The sequence below is a fragment of the Benincasa hispida genome, chromosome 9 (assembly GCF_009727055.1).
Source record: "Benincasa hispida cultivar B227 chromosome 9, ASM972705v1, whole genome shotgun sequence".
Taxonomy (NCBI): Eukaryota; Viridiplantae; Streptophyta; class Magnoliopsida; order Cucurbitales; family Cucurbitaceae; genus Benincasa; species Benincasa hispida.
The window spans coordinates 62,538,528-62,554,993 of record NC_052357.1 but is presented as its reverse complement, the minus strand read 5'-3'; positions in this window follow the sequence as shown (position 1 = coordinate 62,554,993).

Below are 16,466 nucleotides of genomic sequence, written 5' to 3'. Positions count from 1 at the left end.
GTTTTAATTTCCATTTTATAAAAAAATTCTAGAATATTTAATTATTTTATTATTATTTTATTTAATATAGAAGAATAAATATAAAAAAATAATAACATCATAAAAATAAAAAAAAAATGTAGAATTAAATATTATATTTATATAAAAATAATTACGAGAAATCAGATGTGTCCCCAACAAGGCGGGAACATAACGTCGATTTCAAAGTTTGGTTGTCGGTCGTCGACTCGAACTTTGAGGTTGCTTGGGGTTTTCTTGAATGTTGCTTCCCACAAGCCTCTGTCTAATTCGAAATGATAACAAAATGCATAGGTTGTTAAAAGCAGCTCGAGTACACAGATACATATAGTATACCATCTCATTACTTTATTTCCTCTATGAGGGAAAAAGAAAAGTAATAAACCTGCAATCTCAAGGGTGGATGTGTGTCGAAATTTCAACCTTCGACAACCTAAGCGAGATTCGCGAGATTTCCCTAGTTTCGGCTTATGTATTGTTTCCAAGTTTTTCTTTGTTCATCGAGTTCTCAACGTTCGACCTCCAGATTAGTCGAGTTCTCAACATTCGACCTCTAGCCTCGAATTCCCAAAACAACAATATTTCTTTAATAAGTTTCAAAACAACAATATTTCTCTAATAAGTTTTGAAAACAACAATATTAATATTAAAGGTCCTTAAATTTGTATTGAATTCTAAATCTTATTCAATTTTAATCTCTAAATTATAAAAAACGTTTATTCTAGTCCTTAACTTTTAGAAAATACTTACTTTGGTCTCTACTAGATTTTGTTAACTCTTAAACATAATTGTGAGCTGATTTGTATTTTTGGATAACTAAGCCACCAAATAAGTTAGTCATGCTAAAAAAATCTAAGGTTTCAATTTTGAATTAGGTGGTAAAGTGATTTTCTATAGGAGATCTCAAAAGTCATTTTACATCCAAGATTTGGGTTGTTCACTATTTTGGCCTATTGACGGTTGATATTTTACTTCACCTTCATCTTGCTCAACCCATGCAAGATGCAATTTCATCCTTAAACATATTTTATCCTTAAGGAGTTAAAGTAATCTTAACAGTAGTGACCAAAATAAACATTTTTTAAAAGTTCAAGTACTAAAACATGCACTTTTTAAAGTTTAGAGACCAAAATAGAACAATACTCAAAGTTTAGAGACCAAAATAGAACAATATTCAAAGTTTAGGGACCAAAATAGAATTTAAATCTTAAATATAGGACTTTTTTCAAATAGAAAAATGAATCAACTTATTTACAAATATAGCAAAAGATTATTGTCTATCATTGATAGACACTAATATATGTCTATTAGTGTTTATCACTCAATCATTGATAGACAATAATATTATGCTATATTTAAAAATATTTTCAGTAGTTTTACTATTTAAAACTAATAAAGAAATAATTGGTAATGATTAGTTGAAGCCTTAAATTGGTTACTTTCAAATTAAGCTTCTAAAAAGAGTTGAAGAGTTGCAGCCCTTCAAGTATCAAAGCGCAAGAGACACAATTAATCTTGATATTAAGATTCATCCACATACTTATTATTACATATATTTATTTAATTTTATATATTTACATTTATAAAAGTAGTTGAGGGGGCATCTTAGATGAATTTAATCAATTACATGAAAGGTTGTGACCTTTCAAAGTGTTTTTTCAATTAGTTTAAATAGGGCTATAATCATTTTAAAAGAAGACTTTGAATTTGAATGAAAATTTTCTTAGAGTTTAATCTCTCAAGCTTCATGTTTTCTTTGTATTCTTGTATTTAGAATGCATGTTTTAGGATGTTCAATCTAGTTTGATCAATTAGATTGTTGAGAGTTCGAAATCTTGAAATTAAGAATAAGTGCTCATTTCTTCTTAATATTTGATCAAACTTCCAAGTCAAATTTGTTTTAGTTTTCTTGGAGTTATTATCAATTTGGTTATTGGAAGTTATTCTTATTATCATTGTGGAGATTCACCTGGAATAAGGGAAGTTCTCAAATATAATTGAGATAGTTCATTTTACAAAAAACAAGTATCCTTAAATAAAAGGAAAATTGTAGGAGATAATTGTATAGGGAAGTTTCAAATATAATAATCATGCTCAATAGGGGTAGCCGCTTCGATTTTGTTAGTTTTGAGGCCAACAATAAAACCAAATCAAATCAATCGGTTTTATAAAAAAGGGATCCAAATTTATGTCTAATAAAGAACAAAACTAATGAATTGGTTTTTATATGGTTCAGTTTTATTATCGTTTGGTTCTCGGTTTTGAAATGGTAAAGTGAGACGGGTGGGGGAGAGTTTGAGGGATAGATTGGTTGTGTCTCTATTGACAGATAGAAGGAATGAGATGAGATCGGGTTAGGAATGGTTTTATTGAGGAAAAGGCGAAGATGATTTGATCTATCATAGTCAATGGGCTTCAACGAGATGATGCTATTTTTTGATACTTGGATGAGAGGAACATTTTTTGTGTGAAAAGTGCATATAGGTTGGGTTTAGATTTGAACTGATAGGATCAAGGTTCATCTTCTTCTATCAAGGAGATAGTGGCTTTAAATTGTTGCGTGTGTTGCAAGATACTGTTCATATTGGGATTTATACCATAAAGCCTCAGAGTAGTTTTTTATTTGATATAATAACTGATTATTTAAATATGAAATAGTGATTTATCCATTACGGAAAAAATCCAAGGTTATTTCATGAGACTTGAATAGTATATAGTGGACATAAAGGTGGATAATGTTCGAGTAATAACCTAAAGAGTCTATAATATATGAATAAGGTTGGGTCCCTCATCTTGGTAATACTATAGATTCGACCCACTTTGTAAGTGTTACAAATAATGTAATCTAAATTGTTCGTGTGGAGACATGTGCATAGGGGTATCATATACAATGAAATTATATAATATCATATCATAAAATACTTAATCTCTCTGTAACACTGTTGACTGAAGAGATTAATATTTCATAGAATAACCATGTAACTGATCTCAATCCTAAGTGAGTTATGGACTTCTGTCTATGAGGGTTGTCCTTTGATTTGTATGGATGAGAGTGGCCCGAGTCGCCGACTCAATAAACCTACCATTTTGGGGACATGTCAAAATAGGGAGCTAGGAACATAGCTGCAAAAGATGGAATTCGTTCCTTGAACAAAAAGATAAGTAGTTTCCTTAAGTGTTGACTCCGAGTCTTGAACAAAGTATACCCGCCCTCTCACAGGTCCGAGAGGGACTTGGTTTATGGTAGAACCATAAACAGATTATTCATTAGAAGTATCAATGGTACTTAACGAATAAGAAGTAATTACAGGGATAAAACAGTAATTTGACCTAGTTATAATTACGAACAACTCGTGAAGAATCAACTTACTAGTAATGGTTAAATCCATGGATGCAAAATATTCTATATTGCGAAAAGTACAGTTGTGGATCTTTGGTAGAGTGACCTACAATTAATGAATGTTGATTAACGTAATTAAAGAGTTTAATTAGTTAATCTCAAATCATAGAAGCCTCTAATATGTAGGTTCATTAGATCTCCTGCTAGCTCACAATGGTAAACAAGGTTTAAAATGTTCAAATTAATTAAAGGAATTGTTGGGATGTATGCCCTAAAGCCTCATAAATAATATGTTATTTGAAATAATGGTTGATTATTTTATATACAATTATCCATTAAAGAAAGTTCCAAAGTTATTTTATGAAATTTGAACAATATGTGATAACATATATGTGGATCATGTTCAAGTAATAACCTAAATGATTTGTAGTATTTGGATAAGATTGGGTGTCTTATCTTGGTGACACTATGAATACGACCCATTTTGTAATTGTTACAAGAGTTATAAAGTGTTATAAATGATTTGATCCTAATCATTCATGTGGAAACATGCGAGTGGAAGTATCCTATACAAAGAGTTTGTATAAGACTGACCACTAAATGATTAATCTCTCTTATCACACCGTTAACTGAAGAGACTAACATCTCATAGGATGACCATAGGTGACTCGATCTTAATCCTAAGTGAGTTATAAACTTCTATCTTGATGGCCGTCACACTTCCTCCCAGATTACCCTTCTTAATCCAGAAGTGAATGTGATGATAGTAGTTACCAACCCTTTTGTGGCACTTACTGCCTAACTAACATCCTTAACCTGCTTAATCTTCCCAAGCAGCTGCCTGCTTACGCACCGATTCCCTGTTCCAACTTCAAAAATTCATAACTCAAAATCCAGAACTCTTTTTAAACAACTTCCTTCTACAAACTTGTTTAGAATTGTGTAACTTTCTTACTTTTAAAATATCAGCTGAAAATTTTTTATAGTTTGTCTTGGAGCTTCCAATCTTCACTCCGGGCTCTGATTAACTCGAGAATCTGCCCCTTCTAAAAACTCTTCACTTTTTGCTATTCTCCGTGTGAGATCTTTCTCCAGCAAAACAATCTCAAAAACTAGATTCTCCCAACTTTCGAACGGCACCCATCTCATTTAATTTTCTCAAATCATTTTCCAAAATCGAGCTTCTGAAATTCCTCTCCCTTTTATACTTCCTTCCGCCTCCCCTATTCAAGGGTCAAACTGGCACCTCATCCAGCACTTAGTGCTTCCGGCCAATTCCCATTATTGAGTTTCAACACCTTGCGTACATCGCATACTCCATCGTCTAACACCCAGCGCCTATCGTCTAGCACCCAATGTCCATCGTCTAGTGCCGTCTATCATTCTAGCACCAACTCCCATCGTTAGCACTGAGCTGATCATTAATGCCGCTTACACGTCCAATGCATAGTGCCATCGTTTAGCGTGATCTTTCACATCGTCTAGTGCATCATTTAGCTCTGCGCAATTACTACACGATCGCCTACCGCATCGATTAGTTCTCCGCGCATTTACTACACGATCGCCCAGCGCCCGCCTACACGATTGCCTACCTCATCGTGTAGTGTTGTTCACTTACTAGACGATCGCTTACCCAATCGTATAGCGCTGCTCATCTGCTACACGATCGTCCAGTGCCTTTGCTCGCACATACTTGAGGCTGCCGTAAGCCTTATCAATGCATCATGCCTTTCAACCCATGCATTCATCCTTAGTACCAATGCACATTTTACCCTTGCCTTCAACACTTAACCTCTACAAGCCTTGGTTGCTAAACACGCAACCCCATACGTCCACACTTCTCCATCAACGCATACCTATACTTTGCTTCCATACTTAGCAAATTTTCACTTGTTATATTATCTAAAACTCACCCTTGACTAAGTAGTTCTAACACTTAGAATTTTCTTCCTCCATCGGCCTACCTTCTTTACCTCCTTTCATAATTTTACTTAACACACTTGTTACTCAATTATGTAGGAAAAATGGAGTATGGGGTTAACAATTACCTCCCTCTTAAAGAAATTTCGTCCTCGAAATTTGCTCGGACTTACTTATAACTAGAGTTTCACCACATCCTTTTGTCGTAAACTTTACAACCTTCTTCTTTTCTTTCCTCTTTCTTTCTTTTTCTTTTACTACGCTTCCGTCACGCTGCTTTGATATTAACTTTGTCCATATTAAATAATACTAGTACGTATGAACAACTTGGTTATAAAAGTTCACTGTATTTGTTACCTCACTCTTCCATTCTCCACTGAGTCATAGTATTCATTTATTACTAGGGTGGTCCTTTTCTATTTCTTAGCAATACCACTGAAAACATTCTTTTCCAGTTGTCATACCTTTGAATTACTTGCTAGCTGTGAAATCAATATTTTCGTCAACTAGACTTCTCGACCTAACCAAGGGCACTCTTCTTAGGATGTCCTATCTATCTATACTTGGAAGACGACATTCTTTCTACTATAACATTTCCCAACTATAGCTTACCATACTATATACATAAGGTTTTCTTAACTGTACTGGTCCCTAGCTCAGTCACAATTCAAACTTTGAGCTATTACCTGGAACATCAGCGGATCTTGACCATTTTCTTTTTGTCTTCTGCTGACCATTTTGTCCCTTATTTTTATACTCAACGTACCCCTGGTACATTTCGAGCTCACTGTTGCTCATATTTTGGATTAATCTAACTAGGACTTCCTCTAGATTACACCCTTTCCCCTGAATTCACTAGAATAAACTTCACGTTTGTCACCAACCTCTGAGCAAACCTGCAACATGTTCTATTCCTAGTGAAAAGTCTATGTTTACCTGCGTGACTCCCCACTTCCACTCAGATACCGGTAGTGGATTGAATAATCTTGTCGGCCTCTGCCCTTCAGGTTTCACTTGTTGACAAAACAAACATTGGTCTACCTACTCAGCTATGCCTTTCTTCATTATAGACCATTACTACGATTTCTTCAAAGTTCTATACATCTTGGTGTTTCTTGGATGCATGGAGTAAGCAGAACTGTGCGCCTATTCTAGAATAGCTTGCTTAAGCTACAATACGTTAGGCACATACATTCCTCCTTCCTTTACTAACATTCCATCTACTCCTAACTAAAAATCAGTTCTTACTCCCTTGCTCACTTCTTCTGCAAGCTTCTGGAGATCAGGATCCTTCAACTATTCATGCTTAAGATCTTTCATCAAAGTAGGTCTTACCTGAAATGTAGCGATCAATCCTCCTGACTGACCTACTGATAGAGTAGCCCTAGAACTCCTGAACTCCTGGAGTAACATTTCTGATATCGATCCAAGGACTACTTTGGATCTCAAGGATTTCCTGCTCAATGCATCAGCTACAACATTTTCCTTACCAAAGTGGTACTCAATTGAGCAGTTATAGTCTTTCATCAATTCAGCCCATCTTCTTCGCTGCAGGTTCAGTTTCTTTCGATCAAAGATGTACTTCAGATACATTGGTGGGTCTTTCCCAATTCACTATAGCTTCAGTCTTCTATACACACTCCTGCTGCTGGAACCATATGACCGAGAAATACAACCTGGTCTCAAATCTATCTTAGAGAAAATCGTGGCTCCCTCTAATTGATCAAAGATATCATCTATACGAGGCGATGGGTACTTGTTCCTGATCGTCACTTATTCAACTTCCTATAATCTATACATAACTAAGAGTACCGTCTTTCTTTTTGATAAAAAGATCGACATTTCCCAAGGTGTCACACTAGATCTGATGTAACCCTTATTTATTAGTTCTTGTAACTAAACTTCTAACTCCTTAAGTTTTGCAGGTACCAACTTGTCACAGGACTAAATAGGCTTCACATATTTTACTTAGTAGCTTCCTAGCCTCCACTGCTGATATTAAGCTTCCTCAAAGTATTCTTTTGCTTCCTACAAATACTATCTCTTGCCTACCAAATCTCTTGAACATTATCTATTCTTAAAAAAATCCATACGGTCATAATATTTATTCGGGAAATCCATGCTCTAGAGCGACATCAATTCCAGAAAATCTAACAGAATCACTTCATAAACTATAGTTATCAATAACTACCCCAGAGTCTGTATAACTCTTATACTATTACAACCTTTCCACAACATAATAATAACTACTTAGGGACATGCTCTCTACAATTTTTCTTACCAGCAATGCAACATGCTAGATAAAAAATAAAGGTATAGCACCATAAGCAACTATTTCATAAATATACTGGTACATAAAGTTACTTTACCATTCACAACATCAGGATACTCATCTGCCTCATGGTGGGTCACTTCGTAAAACCTACTATGCCGCTGAGGTCGTCCTGCTCCCTTTCTCGTTTTTCTTCTCTTGAATTTGTTCCTTGGGCTCTTGAGCCACTAGGCTGATCTACCATCTGTAAAGTCATTTTGTGTTCTGTCCGAACTCCTAGACCTAGCTGGGGGCATTCCTTCTTGAAATGTTCTGCATGTCCGCACTGGAAACATACATTTTTCCCTCTGTAACATGTCCCTTGATGATGCTTACCACAATTTGTACATAAGGGTTTCTTACCCATACTAGCTACTAGCTCGGTAGGATGCCAAAACCCTAATCTATCACCCATACTAACCACAGGTCTTAGCTTCTTTCTTCTTACACCATGATGACTTGTAGCTCTCTGTCTCTTCCTAACTGCCTGACCAGAAAATGGAGGTCTGGAACTCTCACCTCTCAACTTTGTTGAAGCTCGCTGTCGTTTTTCCTTTGCTTCCTATCCTTTATCAGTACCTGTTAGGTCTTTCTCAATATCGTACTTCCTTCCCGAATCCACCAGAATGGACTCAAAACTCTCCGCCAACCTCCTGGCGATCCTATTAAATATTCTGTCCTTTAACTAAGGATCTGTTCCTGTCTACGGAATCCTCGACTCCCCGTCTGAAGTCGTTTCCTGATTTACCAGGTCTTTACCTTTTCGTTCACTAGAATCTAGATTCCCTCAAATATCAGAACTTCTAAAGATAGGGTCAGGGTCCCCATCTGCTGTCTAACTGCTCTGCATGCCATTTCTTCTCAGCATCCTTTCCTAATTATGTAGTACACATGTTAGGAACTTACATTAAGGGACCTCGACTTATGCATGAACTCTCTCTCTTTTCCTAAAATCTTATGCTCTGATACCAACTCATCACACTTCCTCCCAGATTACCCTTCTTAATCCAGAAGTGAATGTGACGACAATAGTTACTAACCCTTTTGTAGCATATACTGCCTAACTAACATCCTTAACCTGCTTAATCTTCCTAAGCAGCTACCTGATTGCGCACTGATTCCCTGTTCTAACTTCAAAAATTCATAACTCAAAAGCCAGGACTCTTTTTAAGAAACTTCCTTCTACAAATTTGTTTGGAATTAAGTTAAATTTTTTATCTTTAAAATATCAGCCAAAAATTCCTTGTAATTTGTCCTAGAGCTTTCAATCTTCACTCTGGGCTCTGATTAATCTGAGAATCTGCCCCTTCTGCAAATTCTTCACTTTTTGCTATTCTCCGTGTGAGATCTTTCTCCAGAAAAACAACCTCAAAAACTATATTCTCCCAGCTTTTGAAGGGCATCGATCTCACTTAATTTGCTCAAATCATTTTTCAAAACCGAGCTTCTAAAGTTTCTCTCCCTTTTTTACTTCCCTCCACATCCCCTATTCAAGGGTCAAACGGCCACCTCATCCAGCACTTAGTGCTTCTGGCCAATTCCCATTATTGAGTTTCAACGCCTTGCGTACATCGCATACTCCATCATCTAACGTCCAACACCTATCGTCTAGTGCCTAATGTCTATCGACTAGCACCCAACGTCCATCGTCTAGTGCCTAACGTCTATCGTCTAACACCCAACGTCCATCGTCTAGCGCTGATGCCAATCTTGTAGTGCCACTTACACTATCGTCCAACGTGTAGCGCCATCGTTTAGTGTGATCCTTCGCATAGTCTAACGCATCGTTCAGCTCCGTACAATTACTACACGATCACCTACCGCATCGCTTAGTTCTCCACACATTTACTACACGATCGCCCAGCACCCGCCTACACGATCGCCTACCTCATCATGTAGTGCCGTTCACTTACTAGACAATCGCTTACCCAATCGTATAATGCCGCTCATCTGCTACACAGTCGTCCAGCGCCTTTACTCGCACACACTTGAGGCTGCCGCAAGCCTTATCAACGCATCATGCCTTTCAACCCATGCGTTCATCCTTAGTACCAACGAACGGTTTACCCTTGCCTTCAACACTTAACCTCTACAAGCCTTGGTTGCTACACACGTAACCTCATGCGTCCACACTTCTCCATCAACGCATGCCTACACTTTGCTTCCATACTTAGCAAATTTTCACTTGTTATATTATCTAAAACTCACCCTTGACTAAGTATTTCTAACACTTAGAATTTTCTTCCTCCATCGGCCTACCTTCTTTACCTCCTTTCATAATTTTACTTAACACACTTGTTACTCAATTATGTAGGAAAAATGGAGTACAGGGTTAACAATGGCAATTTTTTTTTATCTATATGGGTGACAATGATCTGTTTCACCGACTCAATATACCTACCATTTTGGAGAATTGTCCGAGTAAGGAGCTAGGAACATAGCTACACAAGATGAAATTCATTCATTTTCATCTTTAAGGTAAGTAGATGAATTGCTCTCTTAAGTGTTGCCTCCGGATCTTGAATTAGGAGTGTTCAAATGACCCAACAATCCGAATAACATGAACTACCCAACCCAAGCTATAAAGATTGGATTGCATTGGGTTTGTTTTGTTTTTGGATTGGGTTGGGTTGAATTTTTTCTATTTTTCTTGGGTTGGGTTGGGTTGGGTTGGGTTGGGTCTAGGGTTGAACTAAAAAAAATGAGTTGACCCAACCCAACCCGAATTACATATATATTAATAAATATATATATACTTATTTTAGAATCGATGAATGTGAACTTTTTATGTTTTTCTTTTAAGCATGTTTATTTTTGTATAAAGTTTGTAATAGATATTATAGATATTTGGTATGTAAGAATTTAGTTTTGTGAGATTTTAGTTATTAAATAAGTGTTATAGATAAATTTAAGTATTTTAAATTAAGAAGAAAAAATAATAATAATCTGACAACCCAACCCAAATATTGAGAGTTGGGTTGGAGACTATATTTGGGTCATTTGGGTTGCCAACTTGACCATCCCGAATTTTCGGATTTGTCCAAAAAAATGCCACAACTCAACCCAACCCAACTCATGTATAGAGATGTCCACGGGGTAGGGTGGGGTCAGGGATGCCATTCTCCATCCCCATCTCTGCTCCCCATTTCCTTCCCCATCCTTGTGAAATTCTCTATGGGGATCGGGGTGGAGATTCCCCGCAGGAAATTTTTCCTGTTACTTTTTTTTCTTTTCTTTTTTTTTTTTTTGTAAAAAGCCAATTAATTTAAATCACTAATGTGAGCAAGTTTTAATTAAATAATTAACTTTATCACTAAATTGTTTATTATGGTTAGTTTTATATGACAATTTGAATTTAAAAATAAATTACTCAAATTTTGGCAAAAAAGGCTAATTAATTTTTTTTACTAGAAAGAAATAAATATAAATCAAATTATTCACATATACAATCTAAATTTAAACATTCAATTTAAACATATTCATTATCTTTCCCAATAAATAATCAAATTTGAAATTAAAATGTAATATTTATATAATAATAATAATAACATAACATTAGATAACTATACTAAATAAATATGTAAAAACTAATCGGGGCGAGGACCGGGAACGGAGTGGACGGGGACGAGGAGGGGGATGGGGAACGTTCCCGTCCCTATTTAGGTCACAGAGAATTTTTTTTCTCCACTCTCTCCCTCATTCCCCGCACCATTCGGGGCAGGGCCCTGGAAAATTGGACATCTCTACTCATGTATACCCCTATCTTCAGCAATGAGGCCCTTCCCTCTCATTGACCTTAGATGGTTTTGTTTATGATAGGACCATAAACAGGTTGTTTGTTAGAGGATCAATGAGACTTAAGGATTTATAAGTAATTAGATGGGTAAAACAGTAATTTTGACACAGTTGTAATTATGAGTAGTTCGTGAAAGGTTGACTTATTGAAATTGGTCATATCCGTGGACACAGAAATATATCTACGAAGAGTGCAACTATGGGTTTGTAGTGGAATGACTTGTAGTTAATGAATGTTGATTAATTTAGTTAAAGAGTTTAATTAATTAATCTTGTATCATTGGAGTTTCTAATCTATAGTTCTATTAAGTCTCCTTGCTAGCTCACTAAAGATAAAACAAGAATCATCTAATTTTAGATTAATTTGAATTATTCAAATTAAATAAGGAAATTAATTGTATGAGATATAACTAATATAATGTATATAGATATATTATGATATAAAGTTAATTTTGAATGAGATTCAAAATTATACTTTATTTTACGAGGAGATAAATATTTGAATAAAATTCAAATATTATTTATATGAATGAGATTCATATAAATCTATAAGTTAAAATTAATATGAATAAGATTTATATTAAAACTATAGGTTATATGAGATGATATTATTTGAATATGGTTCAAATGAAATTAAAATATATAATTAATTAATGAATGATTAATTAATTGATATTTATTTAATCATATATTAAATTTGATTATATATATATATATATATATATATTAAATAAATGAGAATGACTCCCTTGGGAGGGGAGTTGTAACTCCTCCTTCAACCAATTCTTCTACACTCTCATATTAAGAAAACTTTATCTTCTTCCTTAATTTCTCTCTCACAAATTTTTCTCCCTTCCAACGAAGGGTCTCACTATCCTTGATACTTGTCCATAGAATAGCGAAGAAATCAAATATTAGTGTCTCACTCAGTGTTCATGACTGTTCGTAGGAATTGGAAGAAGTCTTGAGTTCGTATCTGTTTGTGAGATTGCACAAAGAGAAGGAATTTGTTGAAGACGGTCATCGAGAGTTATTTTTCCCATTCCCTAATATCATGTTGTAGAATTTAAGTTTATCATGTACATGTTTTATGTATTTTCTCTATTTTTTAAGTTTTCTAAAACGAATTTCATTGGGGCATATTTTCACACGCTTCTGCTGAGAAATTCGAGTCCTTCAAGAATAGCATTAATTGTATATAATACAATTAATATAATGTATATAGATATATTATAATATAAAGTTTAAACTATATCATAAAATGATACTTAACATATTTGAAAATGATTCAGATATTAAATTAATACGAATAAAATTTATATTATGACTATAGGTTAACGATTTAATATGAATAAGATTCATATTAAAACTATAGGTTAATAAATTAATATGAGTTAGATAATTAATATGAATTAGATTTATATTAAAATTATAGGTTAAAATTTAATATGAATGAGATACAAATTAAAACTATAAATTATGATAGAGATGCGCATTTGAATATGATTTAAACGTACATTTAATTAAATATGATATATTTAATTTAAAAGTCAATCAATTAATTTATTTATTTTAATTAAATGAATTTTATTTCATTATAATTAACATAAAAGGAATATTCCCCCACTCTTTCAAAACCCTATTCCCATAAATCAGTCTTTGTCAAAAAAATAGCAGAGAAGACTTTTGGTGTTGTCTTCATACTGTTCATGGGAAATCAATTGTTGAAGACTTGGAGGAAGATTTGAACAACTATTATTTAAAGGTGAGTTCTTCTTCTATGCAATTTATTTTGACACTTAACCTATAGTTGCATTATGAATATTAATTTCTTTTGTTATATGTTCTAAATTTCTAAAACAAAATTAAAAGCAAAGCAATCACTTGCTTCCGCTGCACGATTTGATCCCTTTAGTTTATATTAGGAAAATTTTGGTAGAAAGAGGTTTGAATCTTAACCATGTTATTTGGTGCGTGGAGGGAAGGTCGATGGCGATGTTACTTTGCTTTTTATGACACTATAGTGGATTCAAACATTATATGATCAAGTAGTGTTTCGTGGAGGAAGTGTCCTGTTCCTTTCGCTAGTAGAGTCCATTCAAGGCTTTGCTGATGAGTTCGCTAGGCCAGTGTGTTTGATGGTGGAAGTAGCTGGGTCTTGGCACTAAGTTGAGCATTTAAATGGGTGTGGAACTTATCAAATGGCTTCTCCCCTCCTTAGTTTTTGTCTCTGTGATGTTGGATGGAGACAAGAAGATATCGAGGTGGGGGCTTTGGATTGGATTGGGTCTAAAGGTTTCTGTTCCATCATCGTAGAGTCAAATAGCTTGACTACAATAAGATTGGTGAAGGTTGTGGAGACAAATTTGATTAGGGTAACGTTTCTGGTGGAGGAGATTCTTGAGGTCAGTGAGGACGTATAAATGTAAGACAATTTGGACTCATAGGTTGATTACATAATCAAATGTCGGACGTTTTGGTTTCATGAACAATTAACAGGAGTTGTTCTCAAGTGTAATGGGAGAATTTTCTCATTTGGATTTGTCGGTTTTTTTAGATATTGATCACTCAAATGCTTTTTGGTTTGGTTTTAGTGTTGATTTGACACACACAAAACCGATATGAATCCGTTTAAAATATGCACTTTCAAAAATTTATAACTTCTTGTTAGATTATATAATTAAATTCGACTTCACCCACTAGTTTAAGTTTTTTGGTCAATTGATGATTTAAGATGGTATTAGAGCTTCATGATATCTTGAGTTCAAGCCCCTACAACGTTGTTTCCTCCCCAATTAATATTAATTTTCACTTGCTTAAACTAATTGATAAAGATAAATTTAATTATATCATCTAACACTTCTTTCATGTGACATATTTGTTTAACTTTGTGATTGTCCAAGCGCACGTGTAGAATTTATTATTACTTCTTCATTTGGCAGCTTATCATTAATTATCTTTTTCTTTTGTTAATTAGTATATTGATTTTTTTTTTATTTGCCCAAAGGTCAAAACGGACTCGCGTTTGACAAATATGAACAACTCCTCACTTTTTTATTTCTACGTTTAAAGAGAGACGTTTTTTGTTTTTTTCCAAGTGTTAGCTCTAGTTTCTATGCTTACATTTTAAAATTCTACAATTTTAGTATTTAAATTTTGAATATGATTTCAATTTAGAAAATGTTATAACTTTACTGTTCAGATTTGAATTTTGTTTTAATTTGATTCCTAAATTTCAAGATTTACTTTTATAATATTAATTTTTCACTAAATATTCACTTCCAGTCTTTCATGATATTGTCTATTGATTAATTTTTAAATTAATTTTAATAATGATAAAAATAGTAATTATAATTTTTTTAAATTAATTCATAAACAATAGCACTAAATATTTAAAATAATATTTCGTGAAACGAAATTAAAGGTGTAAATCTTGAAACCTGAAACAAAATTAAATCTTGAAACCTGAAACAAAATTTATCTCTTTGAGGCATAAATTTGTAACATTTTGAAATTAATTAAACTGAAATAAAACTTAAAATTAAGGAAGGAGTGTAACCATTTGAGATTAAATAAAAACTGGAATAAAAACTTAGGAAATAAAAAAATCATTATTTAAATATATAGACTCAATCACTTTTTCAAAAAAAAAAAAAAAAAAAAAAAAAAAAAAAAAACGGGGGGAGGTGGGAACAATTATTTTCAACTTCAAAATACTACTAGTAGAAAAATTGTGGGATGGTTTTTCTTATTATTATTTTGTTTCAAAATTTATGTATCTTGCACTTACTTTTTAAGATTTATATATTTACATACCAAGCATTTATGTAGTTTTAAAATAATTTAACAGATAACTCGGTTTAATATATATAACAATTAGACGCAAAATATTAGCAAATATAACACAATGTAAAAAAATTAGTAGATAAAATAAAATTTAAATCTAACTTTCATAGTATATCAATGATAGAAGAGATCACTCATAAGAGTTCATTAGCAATAGAGTCTATTATTGATAGATTTTGCTATAATTGCAATTCTTTAAAAATGTTGTTCTACACTCAATTATTATTCTTAAACTGCTACCAATTGTAATTACTTTTTTTTTTCTTTTTCCAATTTTCATATCATTAATAACTTGAATACAGACTTGACTGCTTGTTAATTATGCCCAAAAACGTAGGGGCCTTACAAATTAACACTTGAAATGTAAGTAAAAGCTTTAAACAAAGGCAAGTATCCCGTAAACATCCAACAAACTCATCCACAAATACATTTAGATTTTTTAAAACTCACCAAGATTGTAAATGAAATTCAATACAATAGTAGAATTTGGAATATCAGAATAACCTGGCTTTGATAATAATGAAGGAACTCTAAAACTTGAGAACTAGTGAGCGGAAATGGATCGTTCCAAACTTCATTAAGAAGAACACATACATTTACAGTCATACAAAAGAGATTATGCATAAAGACTAAATTACAGTATGCTTGGTCAAAGTAAATACAAAGGATCAAGTATAATACCTTTGAAGAATCTTTCTTTTCTATTCCTTCAATCGATCACCAATGCGTCCAAACAACACGAACACAATGATCAACACAACAAACAGCACGAATTGAAAAAACCTCGATCACAATCGAGTACAACTCGATCCTCGAATCTCGAAGAAAACTCGACAACACCACGAGGTTACCTTGGTATTCTCGGTGTGAGAATCCAGAAGTTGTGGGCTCTATATGACTTTGGATAGAGAGAAGCAAGAGATAAACGATCGAGTAGACGATCGAGTATGAGACAGAAGAAGGAAGTCCATCGTATAAACTGTAAGAGTTAAACAACATGCAACGAAAGTATCAAGGATCCATAAGCATTCTAATTCACTAATTTTGGCAAAAACTAAAGCATGCTCTTCATAAAAAATGAGTTTTCAGAACATACCTTTGATGAACTCTTCAAGAAAAACATCTGTTCAGCTGCTATCTTCACTTGATATCAATGTGAACTACCTCAAAGCCTTCCCTACTATGCTCTTGGAGCTTTAGGCAAAGTTGTGGGACTCAAGAACAATTTGAAGATAT